Here is a 25,527-nt window from a genome sequence, read left to right as displayed (position 1 = left end):
CCACGGTACCCTAAAAATTATGCATACTTTTTTTTGTTTCAATAGTTGGAAAATTTGTACTTGTAAGAGTACTTTTAAAGGAGGGTACTTTTACTCTTGCTTGAGTACATTTAAAAAAAAAAAGCAAAACTTTTACTTCATTAAACAGGGCGACGTTCCTCTCATTACTTTATTTGAATGCAATACAAGTTAAGAAATGCGTAGTTTATTCCAAGCGTGCCGTCTCTGTTTTCTGCAACATGAGTGATGCCACATTCACAAATGAATCACTACTTTGAGTGACTTGAAAGACTTGATCAAACAAGTTGGCAAACTGTCTGAATTGGTTCGTGAATCAGTTTGAATGATTCGTTCAGTTTCCTCACTGGATGAAGTGGCCGTGGACCTACTGTCAATTGAAAGCAAATCTGCAACTCCTTTTGTTTGCCAATGATGAATATCTTTATTAGTTACGCATCTGTGCATGCTGTCTGTGAACGATTCCTCAGGTAGAGCTACATTCAATTCCATTTTATACAGAAGGTAATAAATCTTGCAACCAAACAGATTTTTAAGCTAAAAGTACAAACTTCTACAAAGTGCCGATACATCACCAGTTTTTTGGACAAATACCTTAAATTACACATTAAATAAGCTACCATTGTTCCCAGAGTATGAAATCAACACTCCCAATTTGTGGGCATTGCAGTGGCCGCGACCTTTTCGCTTTGAAAAGGAATGACTTCGCTTTTGTTGTTGATGTTTTCGTGGGAATGATTTGAAGGCCGTAATGGAAAGAGAGGAATGAGCAGATTTGGTGAATATGTTGATGCCAATATCTCATGCAGCATTGCATCACCGCACTTTAAACTCTGAGGAGGATCTGGCAGATGGGCGAAGTCTTTTGCATTTATTCCACATGTGGTAAAATCACAATAATAGCACAGCATCCTGAAATCCACTCCATTACGTTCAAAACAAAAAGATTCTGTCTGAAAGACACATAGGGGGATTTATGTCCATTTGGGATTATTTATCTTTTTAACGGCTTAACCACATGTGATATTCAATATCTCTTAATGTTTTCAGTGTAATGTCTGTTTGAGTGCTGTTTGGCAGATGAAATATGTCAGCTGATGCAGTTTTCCTCAGGTCTCCGCACTTCTCTTCCACCTGCAGAAAGGTAAGAAAGAAAGTGATTACCAAATTTGAAAAGAAATTAGCATAGCATACAATCATGTATCCTGTGTTTTATGCATTGAATACAAAGGCTTGTCTGCTAAACTGAGTTATATAGAGCAGTGCTCGTGACTTCTATTGTAATAACTCGATTCCCATGGTGCCGTCTCACACCTGGCAGAGGAGGAGAAGCCGTTAGACTGTGGGAGAAACCCTCCAGACTCCTCCGGAACAAAGCCACAGTTCAGCAGGGCAGAGTGGACTCTGGGATATGGTGTCTTTCCCATCGCGAACAAAAGCGTGAAGGAACTGGAGCTAAAGGCACATAGATCGCTTACACCTTTAATGAGCACCTTAATATGCAGAATTACCCAGCATTGGCCAATCCATGCCACAAAAAGGCTAGATAATGCACAGATTGTGTGCATCTGACAAAAACATTCATTTTTTCAGAGAGCAATAAGAGTACAGATACACTCTAAAAAACCTGGGTTATTTTTTACCCAGCTCCTGTGTGAGACGAAACAACCAAGTGTTTGAGTAGTTTTTGTGATACCTTGCTCCTAGGTTCAGACGTAACAACCCATTGTTTGGGTAGTTTTTGTGTATCCCAGATCCTGGGTCAGGCGTAACAACCCAGTGTTTGGGTAGTTTTTGTGTTACCCAGCTCCTGCGTCAGATGTAACAACCCAGTGGTTAAGCGACCTCTTCATGAGAGGGCAGTGCAGCTCCAAATTGGTGTGTCTTCGGTAAAATACAGGTTTGTGTAAATGTTTTGTATCTATAAGTTGTTATTGTTCTGTATATTGTTTAGTTTTATGCGAGTGTCGCTTCGGTCTTTTCACGTGATGGAAACGCCTGATGCTTTGCATAACATTGTATGATTTTAATCATAAAAAAAAAGAATACAGAATATAAATGCTTAGAAAGTTAAAATATGTTCTCAGAACTGTACACTGATTGTTTATGGACAGGTTATGGAGCCAGTCACAGCATATTTCAGCAATAGATGTATGCAGCATGTATTCAAAAGGAATTATGAGGGGTTTTTTTTAAAGGGGGGGTGAAATGCTCAGTTTCACTCAATCTCATGTTAATCTTGAGTACCTATAGAGTAGTATTGCATCCTTCATATCTCCAAAAAGTCTTTAGTTTTATTATATTTATAAAAGAAAGATAGGCTGTACCGAGTCTTTCCGGAAAAACCCGAGCGGGTGGAGGCGTACCGTGTGGGCGGAGCTAAATAATCACGACACGAGCGCGCGAAGCTTTTGCGTTGAGAGCGTCTGGAAGCTGTGAGTGACATCCGAAAATAAACCATGGCTAACAATCAGATTCAGCCATACATTTTTGATCCAGAATCAGATCCCGAGGCTGAGATTGAAGACGACCAGCAGCAGCAACGACTACAGCAGGACGTCTCTATGTGGTGTGTAGGCCTACTGGAACGGTATAACTTATAACTTATAACTTAAACAATATAAGGGCTCGTTCATACAGAACGCGTTTTTGCTCACAAAAACGTGAGATGGGCAGTGAAATGGGTGAAAAACATAAGGTCTCGAGCATTATTTTAAAAATAGAGTTGATTTGAACTTGAGCGCAGTGTTTTTAGAACACCATGTCATGCGCGAGTTTTACAACATTTGTGTGTTGTAAACAGACAGACTGGTTTATGAGGACATGATTTATTTTTACAATAAACAAACTGACACCTACAGTGGCCAGCTAAACCAATGTATTTAAACACACACCATACATCGCATGCTCCATAGATACATTAACTGTATGTGATCATGTTGTTTACTTTCTGTGCTTACACGCCGATAGTTAACAACTCACAGACATTTGAAGCAGTTTTACTCACCGCCTGCGGTTCCAACGCACGACCGTGAACCTTTATCGTTGGGACTGCTCCATCTTTGAGTATTAGGCGATCTGCAAATCCGGTGTTGAACTGGGCCTTGTTTATAAAACTATTACTGTCGAAATGAAGGGAACAAACAAAAACACTTGCACAACTCCGTTGCTGCTCTGGAAAAACAAAATCCATCCACAGGTCTCTTAACGCTGGGTTCTTTGGAAATTTGTGCAATGTTGTCTTGCCCTGGCAACCAAAAACACACTTTTTTGGTGCCATTTTTTTAATTGCAGCGCAGCCGAGCCCAGCGCTCTGATGGGCATAGGCGTACTCTCGCACGCACTAGGCTACAGATGCGCGCGCGCCCTTCCGGGAGAAGTGCCCTTAAGACCCGTATAAGGAAATTCCGGCGACTCTGACGTCACACAGGCCCGTATTCGAAAAAAAACTTTCCGAAACTTGTGACAAACCGGAAGGAGTATTTTTGGAACAGAATTACTCCATCATACTTACAACTTCATTTTTGAAACTTTGTCCATGTTTAGCATGGGAATCCAACTCTTTAACAGTGTGAAAAACTCACTATGCATGAAACAGCATTTCACCCCCCCTTTAAGTTTAGAGGATTTAAGTTAATCCGTAAACATTAATTCATGTATGAAGTAAAATAAAAAAATAAAAAAAGCTAGTACTGTAGTAAAAATGAATCAACCCAATTTGCTGGGTAAAATGAACCCAGCATGCATTCTGTTCTATATTAACCCAGCCCTTGGTTTGAGCCAGTGTGTTTTCGAGTGTATATCAAGCACTCAGAGAAAAGCCTGAGGCTGGTGTGTGGCTCTCTGAGGGCCGTCACAGAACGACCCACGTCTCACCGCTAACATTCAACCAAAACATGCAGCTGATTAGTCCGTCAAATAGAGTTCCTGTCTGTTCCACTCAGAGGATGTGAAATATGTTGTTAGAAAGACTGAATTGTTCTCTCATACATTCTTCTCTTGAGCCCTAGAGGCTTTCTGTGGGAATGATAAACTGTGCATGTTTTCCTCTGTGTAACTGTAACACGTGGAATGGCGCAGGTATGCGTTTGTGGCACATGTATCTGACAGCTGTCCGTAAGAACGGCTGTGTGGAGATAAACTCAACGTTCAGCTTTTGCTATTATTAAAGACAACACCGCGGTCGCCATGGAGATCTCTGTGCGGTGATGATGGATGTGTGTGGAGGCAGAATTCCTCATAGCCCAGAACCTGTCTCTCACTCGGCTCACACTTGGCACACTTTCAGTCACTCTCTCTCTCTCTCGCTGTAAAGACAGGCGAAAGCAGGAGCGGCAGACCCACCCTCGCCTCACACTTCTTCCTGTTGCACACACACTTCCAGGATTGCCAGGACATTTCTCACACTTTACACAACATGGCCATTGTGATTAAAACAACAGTGCATTTGCATAAACGCTACCAACACAATAGTAATGGATTTTACAATAGTGATGCATCTTGATGAAAACATCACACCACTACTGATAATGAAGGTAGATCAGGTTCTCTCTAAAGCCTACCACACTCATTCATGTGTGCAAATAATCTCAACAAAACCCTTCTGAGTGCAGATTCTGCTCTATAGTGAAGTGTTTTTCTATTCCTGTGATTAAAGCTGAATTTTCAGCATCATTACTCCAGTCTTCAGTGTCACACGATCCTTCCAACATGACATCATGACTTTGCGTAAACATACACGCCACTTTCAAGTCAAGTGGCGTGTTATCTATACGCATTTTGAGCTATCCGCGTGTATGTCCACGCCGAAATCTTTTGCGTGTATGTCTACGCCATTAAATGTCCGAGTGATTCCGCGTGTATGTGTACGCCGTTAAATGTCCGAGCGAAACGAAGTAAATCTATATCTACATCTGTGGAGCGATCTTTTTTTTCCTAGGATGGTAGGAGAACACTCATAAATGGTATTAACCCCAGTGACGGGTAGGTTTAGGGACGGGGTTGGGGTAGGTCATATATCTATATATACATAATACAGTAATATAACGTTAAGTCAAAGGCGTTGATAAACACGCTGAAAAGCGATTATGCGTGTTGATAGCACGCCAAAAATGGAAATACGAATTGGCGTGTCATACATACGCCATTTCATGAGATCAGTCTGATCCTTCAGAAATCGGTATAATATGATGATTTGATGATCAAGAAACATTTCTCATTATTATCATTATTAGAAAGTTCAAAACAACAGAATATTTTGAAATAGAATATTTTGTTACATTAAGGTCAGTAAGAATTTTTATTAAATTTTTTGGGGGAAATAAAATTAAATAAATATATACTTTTATGCATCAAGGATGAATACAATTGATCAAAAGTGACAGTAAAGACATTTAAAATGTTACAAAAGATTATATTTCAAATAAATGCGGTTCTTTTCTGAACTTTATATTCATCAAAGAATGCTGAAGAAATTGTACACAACTGTTTTAAACATTGATAATAATATTAATTAATGTTTCTTGAGCATCAAATCATCATACAGTATTAGAATGATTTCTGAAGGATCATGTGACACTGAAGACTGGATAAATGATGCTGAGAATTCAGTTTTGATCACAGGAATAAATTACGTTTTAAATTGTAATAATATAACTAATTTTGTTTGTTTGTATTTTGAATCAAATAAACTCAGCCTTGGTGAGGAGAAGAGACTTCTTTTAAAAACATTATTTAATATTTTTAAATTAGCATTCCAAGAGCATTTTTGGTCTCATAAAATAAATAAAATCATTATTTATCATTAACACTGATTTTGATGCACATAAGATTGTGTGATGTAAAGTGTGCACAACAACACAAGGAAAAGATGACACAAACAGTTATTCGTGCGCTTCTGTCTGTAGTGTGAGCTGTGCCTGAAAGAGTTCAGTCTTCAGAGGTAAATATCTGCCCATCCTTGCACTCCCTCATTTCTCAGAACCCAGCGCCTGTCAACTAATGTGAGTCGCATGACTCAGAATTTCTGATTAATGGCATGTTTGCGTAGATACATCAAAACCAGACACAAATGGAAGAGCTGTTGATGTCACAGAATCAAATAAAGACATTAAAGCTGCGTCCAGGGGCTGAAAGGTAACACCAGTGCTGTATGTATGTGGATACACGTTTGTTTAGAGAACGGCTCACATTCGGCTCTCTGACCTTTGAATCGTGCCCGCTATAGATGGCAGAGAGAAGCCTGTCTCCTCTCCTCACCCACAGCCCAACTCCCTTCAGTGGAAAAGATTACGTCCGTGGCATAACATGTGGTTACACTTAGGCATGCAGAAAGAGCAGGGCTTGAGAAATGAATGTTGGTCGGGACGTGATGTGAAAGGCCTGATTCTGGGGCGGCTCCAGGGCTGTTTGTGGCACTCTGTGGACTCTTGTAAACCGCACTGCTAGGTGTGTGAGGTAGAGATCTGCCCGGCAAGCCTCACAGTGCCAAGGAAAAGAGAACAGGACCAGAACAGTGTGTTCAATGCAACAGATAGTGGCCAACAACAGGACCGAATCAAGCATGCTAACAGCGTAACATGCAACAGCGCTTCAGTCATGACATTATTGATGCTTCAAATCTTGCGGCCTGTTGAGGTGGAGTGTGAATTTAGTCATTTTATGTTTCAAAAGGATGCTCATGTTCACTTCTTTGGGGTCACTATGATCCCTCGATGCGCACGTCTGCCTGATATACAACGGCACCGTGAGGTAGAGCCACGGCCGCGGGACATGTTTCGAAGTGCTGAGTGCAGATGCATGAGGGAAGAAACTGAGATGTGCACCGGGAGCGGGAGAAAGAAATGACTCCTGCGAAATGTATTTATCTAATAATAACAGCATGCAGAAGACTGTAACTGGAGATCTGAAGCGTCGTGTGCGTGGAAATTGGGAAAATAGCCCTATAGACACTGGAACGAGACTAACCGGACCGGGACTGAAGAATCCATCCAACAACCCAACACGACCCCCTAGAATCAGGTTGGCCAGTTTTGCAAATGTGACCATTCACATTTTCATCAGACTAGCTTGTACTAGTAAGTATCAGAAGTAAAGAGTCTCAGAAATCATCCCTTCCAATCAACTACACATACCTATTTGTAATAAACAGTGAATAATCAACGCCCCTGTCAGCGTTCAAGATAGAAGTGAAGTCTTCATCAAGTGATTTAGCAGTAGTGTGGATGATTGAGATTCTGGCTGAATCCGAAATCGCCCCCTAGACCCTCAAACAGGGCGTTATTTTTGGGGACACCCATTTGTAGCGGTGTCGGAAAACACCATGGATGTTATTGAGTGCACTCATTCAACCCCACATTGCACTGCAATATCGAGTGTACAACCGGTGTACGCTCAATGGCTGTCCGAATCCGCTCACTCCTTTTCATTCACTCCTTTAAGTTAACAGTCTTAGTGGACTAACGTAGGGAAAAGTGAACGAGGGTTTAGGGGGCGACTTCGGATTCAGTCTCTGTCTTAGTAAGAGACACTGGTGCAGTTTTCTCAGAGATCATAGGCAGCACTGATTTAAGTAAGGGGAACAACTTATGATATCTTTCCAGTACTTTTTTGATAGTTTGTTTGTTTGTTTGCTTTGAACTCTTAACAAAGACATGAAATATCCATCAAAAAGGCAAAAAGGGAAGATTTGCAACTCCTCACTGCTGCTAAAACTGACTCCTCGGTCTGTATTTTTCTCTGGCCGGCTCTATAGCGGTAGAACAGGAGCAGCCAAAAACTCTCTCAGGATCCGCTTGGAGCAGCCGGCCTCTCTCTTTCTCTCTCCGCAGCGATCCTATCGGACATGGCAGCGTCCCAGCGCTCACTGCAGCATGTTGACAGTGCCATTACAGCAGATCAGCCGGGATGCTGAGGCTCACTGAAGGGATTTGTTGCCACTGAGAATGTAAGCTGGATTTATGAATCATTTTTCCACTGATGTGAAATCACCAGTAGAAGTGGAGGAAGCCAGCTGATCCAAACCAACGCTTCTCATCTAAATCTCTCTTCAGACCTTCATTTGAGCCTTTTGCTGTGAAGTAGTGCTGGAAAGGCTGAAATCCGAGGACAGATTTATGGAGATTTGAGGAAGAGGCCTTTCTCTCATCTCCAGTGTGGAAAGGCTGAGCATCCCATCAGTTAACGGCTGTCAAGATCCTCAGTGAGACGAGCGGTGTGAAACAACACCCGTGACGCAAATTTCACGACAAAACCCAGAGACATGACATGACACACACATGAACTGACGCCTTTATTCATCCGAGCTTTAGGTTTGGTGGCAGAATGAACAGATCCACTGTAAAGATCCAACGAGTCTCAGCAGCGAGTCTGAAAAACCCTCTCATTACGCATGGCCTCCGGCTGCAGGGAGGACAGGTACGAGCTCGCTAGAAGAAAACCAGCACAGTGCCACCAAGTCCAAACTCATCTCTGCGGATATAACGAAAATAAAGAAGCCCAAATTTCTGGAAACATCTTCAACTCATCCTGAATTAGACACTGCAGTCTCCAGCACACATTACAGGAAATGAGTTGAGCTGTCTGAAACCATCTGACAAACTTTAGCACTAAGGTGCCATACATTTTTGCTTTCCATTTCTAGGCTCAAAAAATGGCAGTCTGCTACAATTTCAACTTAAATAAGAAACATATTAGGGCTGTAATGAAGTTTGCAGAGATGGAATAGAAAATACAGCGCAGCTCTGAGAACATTAGGCCAGTTTCACACCACATGCAGAAATCAGTGTGAAAAATACAGTGAGCAACTCAAATATTGATTAAAAAAGGCATATGTAATGCTTGATGCAATCAGACAAACATATAGTTAAGTAAAGCTGGCTGATTTAAGCAGTTCATAGCTACACTGTGGGCTTTCAGTTCCACTGCATTTAGATGTAAATAAAATCTCTTTTTATGTAAATAAGATTTGTTAATGATAAAGTTTGAAAAAAATCTCAGTGGCCAAATCCAGATGAATGTTTTATAATTGATATCAGTTATTAATTCGAAGAAATACTTCATAACTCACTTTAGGGTACATTTACACAACAACGATATGCTTAAAACGGATAAGTTTTTCCTTTGAGTTTTCCGCGTACAGACGACATTGTCAAAAAGATCCCCATTCACACAGATCCGTGAAAACGACTAAAAACGCTGTATTCTGCTGCCAAGCCATTAGATGGCGATAAAACACTATAGACTGAACACGTAATACGCATGTGCATGACGTCATCGTCTTCAGAGATTCACGTTTTTGTTGTTTACACTGAGACCGTTTACAAAAGTTTGCGTTTTCAGGCACCCAAAACGCTGTTGTCAAGTAAATGAATGGCCGTGTAAACAGCGCCTTACTTACTATCTAGAGCTCCAGTGTGTTTTGCAGTCATGCTGGCATTTGGTTTATGTAAGTGTTTGTGGAACAGGCCTTTTCTCTAAGATGTCTTCAGATGTCTTCAGACGGGATTGTCCCTGCAAAAAATACCCCATCAGGCTTTGCTCGACTGCATGAATACCCCGAACTGATGCCTTGACTGCACAGGTATGAAACTCAAGATAGCATGAACATGTTTATCTCATTCAGAAGCTGATGTGGTGACATTCCACATAAACGTGTCCTCTGTTTGAACCGCGATCTTCAAATCAGAGCGAGGGGAAAACAGCCCTCATGGCACCAGGACAATCCAACACATCCACAGACAAGAGACTATTTGTCTGAGACTGAAACATGACACTTCATATGTAGAAAGAATTTCTTACTGTCTGTCTGTCTTGCTTTTTTATTTTCTTGAAAAGATTTACCAACACAGGCTCCTTCATGTCTGAGAGTTGTTATAAATGGTACGAGTTGATTGACAGCTACAGTTTGAAGTAAGTGTACAGTACGTGATAATTTACTTCCTTCCTTTGTGCTCATCAGTAGCCGCATTTCTTTATCCAGAAAATATGAGCTAGTCTGCTAGTGCAAAGCAGAACACCTAAGCTTCATGAAAACACTGATATATTTCATTGGCACTTGAGAGATATGATACAATCACCATCAATATCTCCTCTTCTAACAAAAATCAAAAACGAGTTGGTGGTTGTGTTTGCAGGACAGATTTCTACACATACGCAATGATCCAGAAGACACAGTCAGGTAGCGAATGTGGGCAACCACGCACTCGTTTTCAAAAGTCTCCGATTTGGTCCGTCTACACTGAAATGCAACTAAAACGGGGTCTGCAAGCATTTGCAAAAGTCTCAGTTTTTGAGTGTGGAAAACTCTGGAGTATTGTGGACGCCAGGTGTAGCCTTGGTTATACGTTATGCGTTTAAAAAAAAAAAACACTCGTGTAAAAGAGCCTAAGTCTAAGGATTTTCCAGTCTTTAAGTTTTACTTACAAAAGTAACTGTAAATCTCTCCACAATAAGACACATGATTTGTCGTGTAATTCATGTCTGTTGCACAAATGGTGGTTATGTAATGAAATGTAGTACTAAGGGTTCTTGATTTGAACAATCGCCACCAGTTCTACAGCCCAAAGTATACTTTGTTTTTACTGAGAGTCCACGTGATTATTGTAACCGCGCATACACGCAAGGTCGCACATGAGTACTGAATTTGATTTGCACTAATTGCACTGATTTGCTCCAAGCTGGCCTGGGTCGTTATTTCAACTACAGAGACAGAACAACAACACACGCAACAATCGCTTGTTTGGGGTTATGAGATAGACACAACTTCAGTTTAAAAGAGTACAAAGACATTTTTATTGGTCAAAAATTCTGGAGAAAAACAGTCGATGGAAGATGAAAAACAAAGATGAAGCTTTCTGTCGACCGACTGTGTTCGCCCACGTTATCAAATGGAGTATACTTTGAGATACTTTAACGCATACACGTTAAACAAAAGGATACTTTGGGCTTAAGTATGAGAAATAAATAATAATAGTGAAAATGTAGTTGTTTATCAATTATCAAATTGCTTGGAAGAGTCAGTCATGAGTGTCGTGACCGTACCGCTGAATAATGATGTAATCCTCTGTATAGATCCCGTACGTGAGTCCCTTCCCATGCTGAGAGGTTGAGGGACATTGAGGTGTTGTAAGCTGGTGGTGTCAGTACATCACTGTGCCATTACCCAGCATGCAGTGCACAGAGGTCAGCAAAGGCAGCATGAGAGCCCCAGTGCTGGAATATTTCGAGATGCTTTAGGAAAACAGTCACACTATGACTTGTAAACATCCAGCTGAATGGTGGATGTGTAGATACTTAGCCAAGCTCAGAGTCAACGGTATGTTTACCATCGATGGCACAAACACCTTACATAAACTGTACAAAATCTTAAGTTAGGTTTGGGCCATGACACGGTATGGGCCATGTATTTTCGCAGGTACTTCACACCCTAAGCATACAGTGACCAGCGGCTCTGATTGGTTGTTTTCTGTCCAGCCGGGAGTGTGTTTCCCGTTTAACGCTGTAACTCTTGCTTCACTACTATAGTACTATTGTTGAAGAATCAACAAGCTAGTCACGACTGTTTCCCGAAACCGTACTTTCGCAAATTGGTTGTAAAAATAAATACTGTTAATGAATCTGACCGCATTAAAGCTAGATGTTTTGATATAAATTGAAGTTACAAACCACTCTGCGATGCTGTTTGTGAATGTTCGTTGGAACGATGGTTTCGGGAAACACAGACTCGTTGAACTGCTGATAACGACTGATCTTGTGACCATTGGCTAACGGTGGTTTCGGGAAACAGCAGCGACTCATGTACTCCCTCTAGGATTCATCAGCATCTGCCAAAACTGTCTCGCTTTAAGAACTTTGATTCTGCAAACCCAAAGCTAGTTGAGTCAAACCTCCTCAGAATACCTGATGTAACATTACCCACAGAAAGAGAGCAAGATCTTTCTGTTTGCACTCTTTAAAACTTAACACAAAGGGAATTGCACAATGTTCTTTGCCAACCGGTTGGACAGTCAATAAAGGATTAGTGGAGCGAAGACATGAAACCAAACAGGCTCAAAAAGGTTTTTAATCCATTCAATCATCGTTCGATGATATTCTGTGCTATTGTAATCTAGTAAAGATCAAAAGAACGAATGCACAACTGGTTTGGACAGCATCTTGGTGGCTTCGTACACGTGGAGCAACAGTGATATTATATGCAGCTCGGACGAGATGAATCAAAGTTAAAATCCACTGTATCCTCAATGGATGTCCTTTCTTCAGCCTCTGGAAACATATTTTCCAGTGTCATCACTCGTGTGTGTTAGACGTGTCCCGACGGCCAGAACAGGGGGATATAACACACACACACACACAGAGGCAGGACGGGGTGTGTACGTGCTCGAGCAGAGGACATCAAGACCTCACACTGGGCTGTTTACACAGTAAAGGCACTAGCGTAGCACAGCACTTCACGCATCAAGGACGCAGGGTTTAAAAAAGAAAGGTACACAAGATTTGGTGCAAGTCCTCTTCATGCATATGAAAGAAAAATAACAAAGGAAAACCTCAAGTTCTCTCTCTTAAATGTTACTGTTAAACTGTGCCTAAATCCCCAAATCTGCAGTCAGATATCTAAATATTCTCCCAATATATATATGAGCTATGATATCCACATTAGATTTATAGCTCTTGCTGCATGTGAACAATGTGTGTATTGCTACTTCTTTAAGAGAAACATCTGCAATCCAGCATTGTCAAGATGATGAATGATGTGACCAGCATGGGATGCTGAATGCTGGTTGAGTTTGCTGATCCTCCAGCTAGACCAGCTCTAACCAGCCTGACCAACACACAACTCATGCTGGCTAATCCTGGGTTTTCCAGCCGGGAGAGATGGATGTGCAGAGCTGCTTTAGTTCTCCAGTGAAAGAGCATTACAGTCGTCCTCCGGGAAGACACGCATAACAACCAGATTCTTCATATTCTGATCCAATCTGACCTCTGACCTGTAATGCTGCCTGAATCAAAATCATAATCATAATCATGATCATACACTGTTGGTTCATACACTGAGCCTGGGTTCTCCCAAGGTTTTTTCTCCATTCTGTCACTGATGGAGTTTTGGTTCCTTCACTGTCGCCTTTTCCACCGTTGTTGCCATTGGCTTGGCTTGCTTAGTTGGGGACATTAAATTTAACATTTAATTATTGATCTGCTGCATTGACACTATTATTTGAGAACTGAACTGAGCTGGACGATTACATCACGGTTTACTTCAGAGCAGATTTTCTTCTGGAAACAAACTTTGTTGCAATATTTTCCTGTTATCTCTGTAAAGCTGCTTTGAAACAATCTGTATTGTAAAAAGCGCTATATAAATAAATGTGACTTGACTTGAATAAAGCACTATATTAATAAAGGAGACTTGACTTGATATAAAGCACTATATTAATAAAGGAGACTTGTATAAAGCGCTATATTAATAAAGGGGACTTGACTTGTATAAAGCGCTATATTAATAAAGGAGACTTGTATAAAGTGCTATATTAATAAAGGAGACTTGTATAAAGCGCTATATTAATAAAGGAGACTTGACTTGTATAAAGCACTATATTAATAAAGGAGACTTGTATAAAGCGCTATATTAATAAAGGAGACTTGACTTGTATAAAGCGCTATATTAATAAAGGAGACTTGACTTGTATAAAGCGCTATATTAATAAAGGAGACTTGACTTGTATAAAGCGCTATATTAATAAAGGAGACTTGACTTGTATAAAGCGCTATATTAATAAAGGAGACTTGACTTGTATAAAGCGCTATATTAATAAAGGAGACTTGACTTGTATAAAGCGCTATATTAATAAAGGAGACTTGACTTGTATAAAGCGCTATATTAATAAAGGAGACTTGACTTGTATAAAGCGCTATATTAATAAAGGAGACTTGACTTGTATAAAGCGCTATATTAATAAAGGAGACTTGTATAAAGCGCTATATTAATAAAGGAGACTTGACTTGTATAAAGCGCTATATTAATAAAGGAGACTTGTATAAAGCACTATATTAATAAAGGAGACTTCTTTAAAGCGCTGTATTAATAAAGGAGACTTGTATAAAGCGCTATATTAATAAAGGAGACTTGACTTGTATAAAGCGCTACATTAATAGAGGAGACTTGACTTGTATAAAGCGCTATATTAATAAAGGAGACTTGACTTGTATAAAGCGCTATATTAAGAAAGGAGACTTGACTTGTATAAAGTATTATATTAATAAAAGAGACTTGACTTGTATAAAGCGCTATATTAATAAAGGAGACTTGAGTTGTATAAAGCGCTATATTAATAAAGGAGACTTGTATAAAGCGCTATATTAATAAAGGAGACTTGACTTGTATAAAGCACTATATTAATAAAGGAGACTTGTATAAAGCGCTATATTAATAAAGGAGACTTGACTTGTATAAAGCGCTATATTAATAAAGGAGACTTGACTTGTATAAAGCGCTATATTAATAAAGGAGACTTGTATAAAGCGCTATATTAATAAAGGAGACTTGTATAAAGCGCTATATTAATAAAGGAGACTTGACTTGTATAAAGCACTATATTAATAAAGGAGACTTGTATAAAGCGCTATATTAATAAAGGAGACTTGACTTGTATAAAGCGCTATATTAATAAAGGAGACTTGACTTGTATAAAGCGCTATATTAATAAAGGAGACTTGACTTGTATAAAGCGCTATATTAATAAAGGAGACTTGACTTGTATAAAGCGCTATATTAATAAAGGAGACTTGACTTGTATAAAGCGTTATATTAATAAAGGGGACTTGACTTGTATAAAGCGCTATATTAATAAAGGAGACTTGTATAAAGCACTATATTAATAAAGGAGACTTGTATAAAGCGCTATATTAATAAAGGAGACTTGACTTGTATAAAGCGCTATATTAATAGAGGAGACTTGACTTGTATAAAGCGCTATATTAATAAAGGAGACTTGACTTGTATAAAGCGCTATATTAAGAAAGGAGACTTGACTTGTATAAAGTATTATATTAATAAAAGAGACTTGACTTGTATAAAGCGCTATATTAATAAAGGAGACTTGAGTTGTATAAAGCGCTATATTAATAAAGGAGACTTGACTTGTATAAAGCGTTATATTAATAAAGGAGACTTGACTTGTATAAAGCGCTATATTAATAAAGGAGACTTGACTTGTATAAAGCGTTATATTAATAAAGGGGACTTGACTTGTATAAAGCACTATATTAATAAAGGAGACTTGTATAAAGCGCTATATTAATAAAGGAGACTTGTATAAAGCGCTATATTAATAATGGAGACTTGTATAAAGCGCTATATTAATAAAGGAGACTTGACTTTAATAAAGCGCTATATTAATAAAGGAGACTTGACTTGTATAAAGCGCTATATTAATAAAGGAGACTTGACTTGTATAAAGCACTATATTAAGAAAGGAGACTTGACTTGTATAAAGCGCTATATTAATAAAGGAGACTTGTATAAAGCGCTATATTAATAAAGGAGACTTGACTTGTATAAAGCGCTATATTAATAATGGAGACTTGTATAAAGCGCTATATTAATAAAGGAGACTTGACTTGTATAAAGTGCTATATTAATAAAGGAGACTTGACTTGTATAAAGCGCTATATTAATAAAGGAGACTTGACTTGTATAAAGCGCTATATTAATAAAGGAGACTTGACTTGTATAAAGCGCTATATTAATAAAGGAGACTTGACTTTAATAAAGCGCTATATTAATAAAGGAGACTTGACTTGTATAAAGCGCTATATTAATAAAGGAGACTTGACTTGTATAAAGCGCTATATTAAGAAAGGAGACTTGACTTGTATAAAGCGCTATATTAATAAAGGAGACTTGTATAAAGCGCTATATTAATAAAGGAGACTTGACTTGTATAAAGCGCTATATTAATAAAGGAGACTTGACTTGTATAAAGCGTTATATTAATAAAGGGGACTTGACTTGTATAAAGCGCTATATTAATAAAGGAGACTTGTATAAAGCACTATATTAATAAAGGAGACTTGACTTGTATAAAGCGCTATATTAATAAAGGAGACTTGACTTGTATAAAGCGTTATATTAATAAAGGAGACTTGACTTGTATAAAGCGCTATATTAATAAAGGAGACTTGACTTGTATAAAGCGCTATATTAATAAAGGAGACTTGACTTGTATAAAGCGCTATATTAATAAAGGAGACTTGACTTTTATAAAGCGCTATATTAATAAAGGAGACTTGTATAAAGCGCTATATTAATAAAGGACACTTGACTTGTATAAAGCGCTATATTAATAAAGGAGACTTGACTTGTATAAAGCGCTATATTAATAAAGGAGACTTGACTTGTATAAAGCCGTATATTAATAAAGGAGACTTGACTTGTATAAAGCGCTATATTAATAAAGGAGACTTGTATAAAGCGCTATATTAATAAAGGAGACTTGACTTGTATAAAGCGCTATATTAATAAAGGAGACTTGTATAAAGCGCTATATTAATAGAGGAGACTTGACTTGTATAAAGCGCTATATTAATAAAGGAGACTTGTATAAAGCGCTATATTAATAAAGGAGACTTGACTTGTATAAAGCGCTATATTAATAAAGGAGACTTGACTTGTATAAAGCGTTATATTAATAAAGGGGACTTGACTTGTATAAAGCACTATATTAATAAAGGAGACTTGTATAAAGCACTATATTAATAAAGGAGACTTGTATAAAGCGCTATATTAATAAAGGAGACTTGTATAAAGCGCTATATTAATAATGGAGACTTGTATAAAGCGCTATATTAATAAAGGAGACTTGACTTGTATAAAGTGCTATATTAATAAAGGAGACTTGACTTGTATAAAGCGCTATATTAATAAAGGAGACTTGACTTGTATAAAGCGCTATATTAATAAAGGAGACTTGACTTGTATAAAGCGCTATATTAATAAAGGAGACTTGACTTGTATAAAGCGCTATATTAATAAAGGAGACTTGACTTGTATAAAGCGCTATATTAATAAAGGAGACTTGACTTTAATAAAGCGCTATATTAATAAAGGAGACTTGACTTTAATAAAGCGCTATATTAATAAAGGAGACTTGACTTGTATAAAGCGTTATATTAATAAAGGAGACTTGACTTGTATAAAGCGCTATATTAATAAAGGAGACTTGACTTGTATAAAGCGTTATATTAATAAAGGGGACTTGACTTGTATAAAGCACTATATTAATAAAGGAGACTTGTATAAAGCACTATATTAATAAAGGAGACTTGTATAAAGCGCTATATTAATAAAGGAGACTTGTATAAAGCGCTATATTAATAATGGAGACTTGTATAAAGCGCTATATTAATAAAGGAGACTTGACTTGTATAAAGTGCTATATTAATAAAGGAGACTTGACTTGTATAAAGCGCTATATTAATAAAGGAGACTTGACTTGTATAAAGCGCTATATTAATAAAGGAGACTTGACTTGTATAAAGCGCTATATTAATAAAGGAGACTTGACTTTAATAAAGCGCTATATTAATAAAGGAGACTTGACTTGTATAAAGCGCTATATTAATAAAGGAGACTTGACTTGTATAAAGCGCTATATTAAGAAAGGAGACTTGACTTGTATAAAGCGCTATATTAATAAAGGAGACTTGTATAAAGCGCTATATTAATAAAGGAGACTTGACTCGTATAAAGCGCTATATTAATAAAGGAGACTTGACTTGTATAAAGCGCTATATTAATAAAGGAGACTTGACTTTTATAAAGCGCTATATTAATAAAGGAGACTTGTATAAAGCGCTATATTAATAAAGGACACTTGACTTGTATAAAGCGCTATATTAATAAAGGAGACTTGACTTGTATAAAGCGCTATATTAATAAAGGAGACTTGACTTGTATAAAGCCGTATATTAATAAAGGAGACTTGACTTGTATAAAGCGCTATATTAATAAAGGAGACTTGTATAAAGCGCTATATTAATAAAGGAGACTTGACTTGTATAAAGCGCTATATTAATAAAGGAGACTTGTATAAAGCGCTATATTAATAGAGGAGACTTGACTTGTATAAAGCGCTATATTAATAAAGGAGACTTGTATAAAGCGCTATATTAATAAAGGAGACTTGACTTGTATAAAGCGCTATATTAATAAAGGAGACTTGACTTGTATAAAGCGCTATATTAATAAAGGAGACTTGACTTGTATAAAGCGCTATATTAATAAAGGAGACTTGTATAAGCGCTATATTAATAAAGGAGACTTGACTTGTATAAAGTGCTATATTAATAAAGGAGACTTGACTTGTATAAAGCGCTATATTAATAAAGGAGACTTGACTTTTATAAAGCGCTATATTAATAAAGGAGACTTGTATAAAGCGCTATATTAATAAAGGACACTTGACTTGTATAAAGCGCTATATTAATAAAGGAGACTTGACTTGTATAAAGCGCTATATTAATAAAGGAGACTTGACTTGTATAAAGCCGTATATTAATAAAGGAGACTTGACTTGTATAAAGCGCTATATTAATAAAGGAGACTTGTATAAAGCGCTATATTAATAAAGGAGACTTGACTTGTATAAAGCGCTATATTAATAAAGGAGACTTGTATAAAGCGCTATATTAATAGAGGAGACTTGACTTGTATAAAGCGCTATATTAATAAAGGAGACTTGTATAAAGCGCTATATTAATAAAGGAGACTTGACTTGTATAAAGCGCTATATTAATAAAGGAGACTTGACTTGTATAAAGCGCTATATTAATAAAGGAGACTTGACTTGTATAAAGCGCTATATTAATAAAGGAGACTTGTATAAGCGCTATATTAATAAAGGAGACTTGACTTGTATAAAGCGCTATATTAATAAAGGAGACTTGACTTGTATAAAGCGCTATATTAATAAAGGAGACTTGACTTGTATAAAGCGTTATATTAATAAAGGGGACTTGACTTGTATAAAGCGCTATATTAATAAAGGAGACTTGACTTGTATAAAGCGCTATATTAATAAAGGAGACTTGACTTGTATAAAGCGCTATATTAATAAAGGAGACTTGACTTGTATAAAGCGCTATATTAATAAAGGAGACTTGAATTGTATAAAGCGCTATATTAATAAAGGAGACTTGACTTGTATAAAGCGTTATATTAATAAAGGGGACTTGACTTGTATAAAGCACTATATTAATAAAGGAGACTTGTATAAAGCACTATATTAATAAAGGAGACTTGAATAAAGCGCTATATTAATAAAGGAGACTTGTATAAAGCGCTATATTAATAAAGGAGACTTGTATAAAGCGCTATATTAATAAAGGAGACTTGACTTGTATAAAGCGCTATATTAATAAAGGAGACTTGTATAAAGCGCTATATTAATAGAGGAGACTTGACTTGTATAAAGCGCTATATTAATAAAGGAGACTTGACTTGTATAAAGCGCTATATTAAGAAAGGAGACTTGACTTGTATAAAGTGCTATATTAATAAAGGAGACTTGACTTGTATAAAGCGCTATATTAATAAAGGAGACTTGACTTGTATAAAGCGCTATATTAATAAAGGAGACTTGACTTGTATAAAGCGTTATATTAACAAAGGAGACTTGACTTGTATAAAGCGCTATATTAATAAAGGAGACTTGACTTGTATAAAGCGCTATATTAATAAAGGAGACTTGACTTGTATAAAGCGTTATATTAATAAAGGGGACTTGACTTGTATAAAGCACTATATTAATAAAGGAGACTTGTATAAAGCACTATATTAATAAAGGAGACTTGTATAAAGCGCTATATTAATAAAGGAGACTTGTATAAAGCGCTATATTAATAAAGGAGACTTGACTTGTATAAAGCGCTATATTAATAAAGGAGACTTGACTTGTATAAAGCGCTATATTAATAAAGGAGACTTGACTTGTATAAACCGCTATATTAATAAAGGAGACTTGACTTGTATAAAGCGCTATATTAATAGAGGAGACTTGACTTGTATAAAGCGCTATATTAATAAAGGAGACTTGACTTGTATAAAGCGCTATATTAAGAAAGGAGACTTGACTTGTATAAAGTGCTATATTAATAAAGGAGACTTGACTTGTATAAAGCGCTATATTAATAAAGGAGACTTGACTTGTATAAAGCGCTATATTAATAAAGGAGACTTGACTTGTATAAAGCGTTATATTAACAAAGGAGACTTGACTTGTATAAAGCGCTATATTAATAAAGGAGACTTGACTTGTATAAAGCGCTATATTAATAAAAGAGACTTGACTTGTATAAAGCGTTATATTAATAAAGGGGACTTGACTTGTATAAAGCACTATATTAATAAAGGAGACTTGTATAAAGCACTATATTAATAAAGGAGACTTGTATAAAGCGCTATATTAATAAAGGAGACTTGTATAAAGCGCTATATTAATAAAGGAGACTTGACTTGTATAAAGTGCTATATTAATAAAGGAGACTTGACTTGTATAAAGCGCTATATTAATAAAGGAGACTTGACTTGTATAAAGCGCTATATTAATAAAGGAGACTTGACTTGTATAAAGCGCTATATTAATAAAGGAGACTTGACTTTAATAAAGCGCTATATTAATAAAGGAGACTTCACTTGTATAAAGCGCTATTGTCACGATGAGGTGGAAGCAAGGAGGAAGCAGGATCCAATTGCAGCACACTTTATTTAATAAACTCAAACTACATAAAGACACTGGCTAGGGCACAAGACTAAGGAACAGAACCACCAACATCAAGGTACAACAACAACATTATTAAGAACTCACAAAGACTGGACTGAAACACAGGGCTTAAATACAAGGCCAAACAAGCTAAACAAGATAACAAGGGGGCGTGGTATACATGAACACAAACGAGGAGCGGGAAAACTGAACAGGACTGAACCAAAAGCACAAAGACCGGGGGAACACAGACAGACATTACAACATAGCCCCCCCTCTATGGGCGGCTCCCGACGCCCATCAAAACTAGAGACATAGTTCGGGAGGGTGGTGGAGCGGAGGCGGTCCCGGGGGAGGGATGGCGGGCCAGGTCCGTGCAGGGAACGGGACCGGGGTCTTGCGATGGCGGACCTGGGCCATGGAACATGGGCGGAGCTGGACGAACAGACTGCCAGGGCGGAGCAGGCTGTGGGCGTGTCCACGACGGAGCAGGCTGAGGGCGAGGCCACGGCGGAGCAGGCTGAGGGCGTGACCAGGGCGGAGCAGGCTGTGGACCCTCGGGCATCCAGGGCGAAGCTGTCGGACCCTCGGGCGTCCAGGGCGGAGCTGTCGGACCCTCGGGCGTCCAGGGCGGAGCTGTCGGACCCTCGGGCGTCCAGGGCGGAGCTGTCGGACCCTCGGGCGTCCTGGGCGGAGCAGACCCTTCGGGCGTCCAGGGCGGAGCTGTCGGACCCTCGGGCGTCCAGGGCGGTGAAGACCCCTCGGGCGGCCACGGCGGTGAAGACCCCTCGGGCGGCCACGGCGGTGAAGACCCTTCGGGCGGCCACGGCGGTGAAGACCCCTCGGGCGGCCACGGCGGTGAAGACCCTTCGGGCGGCCACGGCGGTGAAGACCTTTCGGGCGGCCACGGCGGTGAAGACCCTTCGGGCGGCCACGGCGGTGAAGACCCTTCGGGCGGCCACGGCGGTGAAGACCCTTCGGGCGGCCACGGCGGTGAAGACCCTTCGGGCGGCCACGGCGGTGAAGACCTTTCGGGCGGCCACGGCGGTGAAGACCTTTCGGGCGGCCACGGCGGTGAAGACCCTTCGGGCGGCCACGGCGGTGAAGACCCTTCGGGCGGCCACGGCGGTGAAGACCCTTCGGGCGGCCATGCTGGAGAGGACCCTTCGGGTGGCCATGGTGGTGGCCTACTGCCCCCCCCCAAAAAATTCTTGGGGGTAGCTACGGGGTCGTAGCCTGGAGAAGGCACCGGCTCAGGAGAAAGAGGCAGAACCAGCGGTGAAGAGGGCTTTAGGCTGGGCAGGACCAGCGGTGAAGGAAACTCTGGGCTGAACAGGACTGGCGCAGGATCAGCGGGCTCTGGTGCAGGATCAGCGGGCTCTGGCGCAGGATCAGCGGGCTCTGGCGCAGGATCAGCGGGCTCTGGCGCAGGATCAGCGGGCTCTGGCGCAGGATCAGCGGGCTCTGGCGCAGGATCAGCGGGCTCTGGCGCAGGATCAGCGGACACCGGCTCAAGTGTGTGCGTAGCCCACACACACCACATGGCTGTGGCCATAATGGCCAGTGTTGCGGTCACTGAGGGCTCAGGCGGTGCATGCGTGGCGTGATCAGTCTCTGACTGGGAAGACGTGACGAGAACGGTCTCTGGCTGGACGGTCTCTGGCTGGACGGTCTCTGGCTGGACGGTCTCTGGCTGGACGGTCTCTGGCTGGACGGTCTCTGGCTGGACGGTCTCTGGCTGGACGGTCTCTGGCTGGACGGTCTCTGGCTGGACGGTCTCTGGCTGGACGGTCTCTGGCTGGACGGTCTCTGGCTGGACGGTCTCTGGCTGGACGGTCTCTGGCTGGACGGTCTCTGGCTGGACGGTCTCTGGCTGGACGGTCTCTGGCTGGACGGTCTCTGGCTGGACGGTCTCTGGCTGGACGGTCTCTGGCTGGACGGTCTCTGGCTGGACGGTCTCTGGCTGGACGGTCTCTGGCTGGACGGTCTCTGGCTGGACGGTCTCTGGCTGGACGGTCTCTGGCTGGACGGTCTCTGGCTGGACGGTCTCTGGCTGGACGGTCTCTGGCTGGCCGGGCTCTGGCTGGACAGGCGGGACGTGGATAGGCTCCAGGGATACTGTGAACTGGCAGGGTGCTTCATCAGCCAAGCCCACCGTAGATGCCGAACCCCCCAAGTAAAGGGCCAGGTCAATATATCCCTCTAGGGTCCAACCGGTATAATCATCCGGCATCAGTTGCGCGATATCCGCATCCAGCCCGCTCCAGAACAGGTCCATGAGCTCAATGTCATTCAGCGATCCCAGATGGCAGCAGTTCAAAAAGTCCCTCACATACTTCTCGATCCGCTGGCCATCCTGAAACATAGAGGCTAGAAATCTTCTTAGTACCTGGTTGCTAACAACTGCTGGATCCATTGGCGGTGAGTTCTTCTGTCACGATGAGGTGGAAGCAAGGAGGAAGCAGGATCCAATTGCAGCACACTTTATTTAATAAACTCAAACTACATAAAGACACTGGCTAGGGCACAAGACTAAGGAACAGAACCACCAACATCAAGGTACAACAACAACATTATTAAGAACTCACAAAGACTGGACTGAAACACAGGGCTTAAATACAAGGCCAAACAAGCTAAACAAGATAACAAGGGGGCGTGGTATACATGAACACAAACGAGGAGCGGGAAAACTGAACAGGACTGAACCAAAAGCACAAAGACCGGGGGAACACAGACAGACATTACAACAGCTATATTAATAAAGGAGACTTGACTTGTATAAAGCGCTATATTAATAAAGGAGACTTGTATAAAGCGCTATATTAATAGAGGAGACTTGACTTGTATAAAGCGCTATATTAATAAAGGAGACTTGACTTGTATAAAGCGCTATATTAAGAAAGGAGACTTGACTTGTATAAAGTGCTATATTAATAAAGGAGACTTGACTTGTATAAAGCGCTATATTAATAAAGGAGACTTGACTTGTATAAAGCGCTATATTAATAAAGGAGACTTGACTTGTATAAAGCGTTATATTAACAAAGGAGACTTGACTTGTATAAAGCGCTATATTAATAAAGGAGACTTGACTTGTATAAAGCGCTATATTAATAAAGGAGACTTGACTTGTATAAAGCGTTATATTAATAAAGGGGACTTGACTTGTATAAAGCACTATATTAATAAAGGAGACTTGTATAAAGCACTATATTAATAAAGGAGACTTGTATAAAGCGCTATATTAATAAAGGAGACTTGTATAAAGCGCTATATTAATAAAGGAGACTTGACTTGTATAAAGCGCTATATTAATAAAGGAGACTTGACTTGTATAAAGCGCTATATTAATAAAGGAGACTTGACTTGTATAAACCGCTATATTAATAAAGGAGACTTGACTTGTATAAAGCGCTATATTAATAAAGGAGACTTGACTTGTATAAAGCGCTATATTAATAAAGGAGACTTGTATAAAGCGCTATATTAATAAAGGAGACTTGACTTGTATAAAGCGCTATATTAATAAAGGAGACTTGACTTGTATAAAGCGCTATATTAATAAAGGAGACTTGACTTGTATAAAGCGCTATATTAATAAAGGAGACTTGCATAAAGCGCTATATTAATAAAGGAGACTTGACTTGTATAAAGCGCTATATTAATAAAGGAGACTTGACTTGTATAAAGCGCTATATTAATAAAGGAGACTTGACTTGTATAAAAAGCGCTATATTAATAAAGGAGACTTGACTTGTATAAAGCGCTATATTAAGAAAGGAGACTTGACTTGTATAAAGCGCTATATTAATAAAGGAAACTTGCATAAAGCGCTATATTAATAAAGGAGACTTGACTTGTATAAAGCGCTATATTAATAAAGGAGACTTGACTTGTATAAAGCGCTATATTAATAAAGGAGACTTGCATAAAGCGCTATATTAATAAAGGTGACTTGACTTGTATAAAGCGCTATATTAAGAAAGGAGACTTGACTTGTATAAAGCGCTATATTAATAAAGGAGACTTGCATAAAGCGCTATATTAATAAAGGAGACTTGACTTGTATAAAGCGCTATATTAATAAAGGAGACTTGACTTGTATAAAGCGCTATATTAAGAAAGGAGACTTGACTTGTATAAAGCGCTATATTAATAAAGGAAACTTGACTTGTATAAAGCGCTATATTAATAAAGGAGACTTGACTTTTATAAAGCGCTATATTAATAAAGGACACTTGACTTGTATAAAGCGCTATATTAATAAAGGAGACTTGACTTGTATAAAGCGCTATATTAATAAAGGAGACTTGTATAAAGCGCTATATTAATAAAGGAGACTTGACTTGTATAAAGCGCTATATTAATAAAGGAGACTTGACTTGTATAAAGCGCTATATTAATAAAGGAGACTTGACTTGTATAAAGCGCTATATTAATAAAGGAGACTTGACTTGTATAAAGCGCTATATTAAGAAAGGAGACTTGACTTGTATAAAGCGCTATATTAATAAAGGAAACTTGCATAAAGCGCTATATTAATAAAGGAGACTTGACTTGTATAAAGCGCTATATTAATAAAGGAGACTTGACTTGTATAAAGCGCTATATTAATAAAGGAGACTTGCATAAAGCGCTATATTAATAAAGGAGACTTGAATTGTATAAAGCGCTATATTAATAGAGGAGACTTGACTTGTATAAAGCGCTATATTAATAAAGGAGACTTGACTTGTATAAAGCGCTATATTAATAA

General features: G+C 39.3%; 1 long non-coding RNA gene across 3 annotated transcripts in view; it reads right to left on the bottom strand.

The window, feature by feature from the left end:
- Positions 1-417: 417 nt before the first annotated feature.
- The window catches only part of LOC143731499 (uncharacterized), a 155,845-nt gene continuing 130,735 nt past the window's right edge, over positions 418-25,527 (bottom strand). For all 3 annotated transcript variants that reach the window (XR_013200777.1, XR_013200775.1, XR_013200776.1), the window contains one exon: positions 418-1,152. This is a non-coding gene — a long non-coding RNA (uncharacterized LOC143731499). The remainder of the gene's footprint in view (positions 1,153-25,527) is intronic.

Source organism: Siphateles boraxobius, unplaced genomic scaffold, assembly GCF_051911475.1.
Source record: "Siphateles boraxobius isolate OS27281-9 unplaced genomic scaffold, OSU_SipBor_1 87, whole genome shotgun sequence".
NCBI lineage: Eukaryota > Metazoa > Chordata > Actinopteri > Cypriniformes > Leuciscidae > Siphateles > Siphateles boraxobius.
This window is presented reverse-complemented; position numbering and strand designations above follow the sequence as displayed.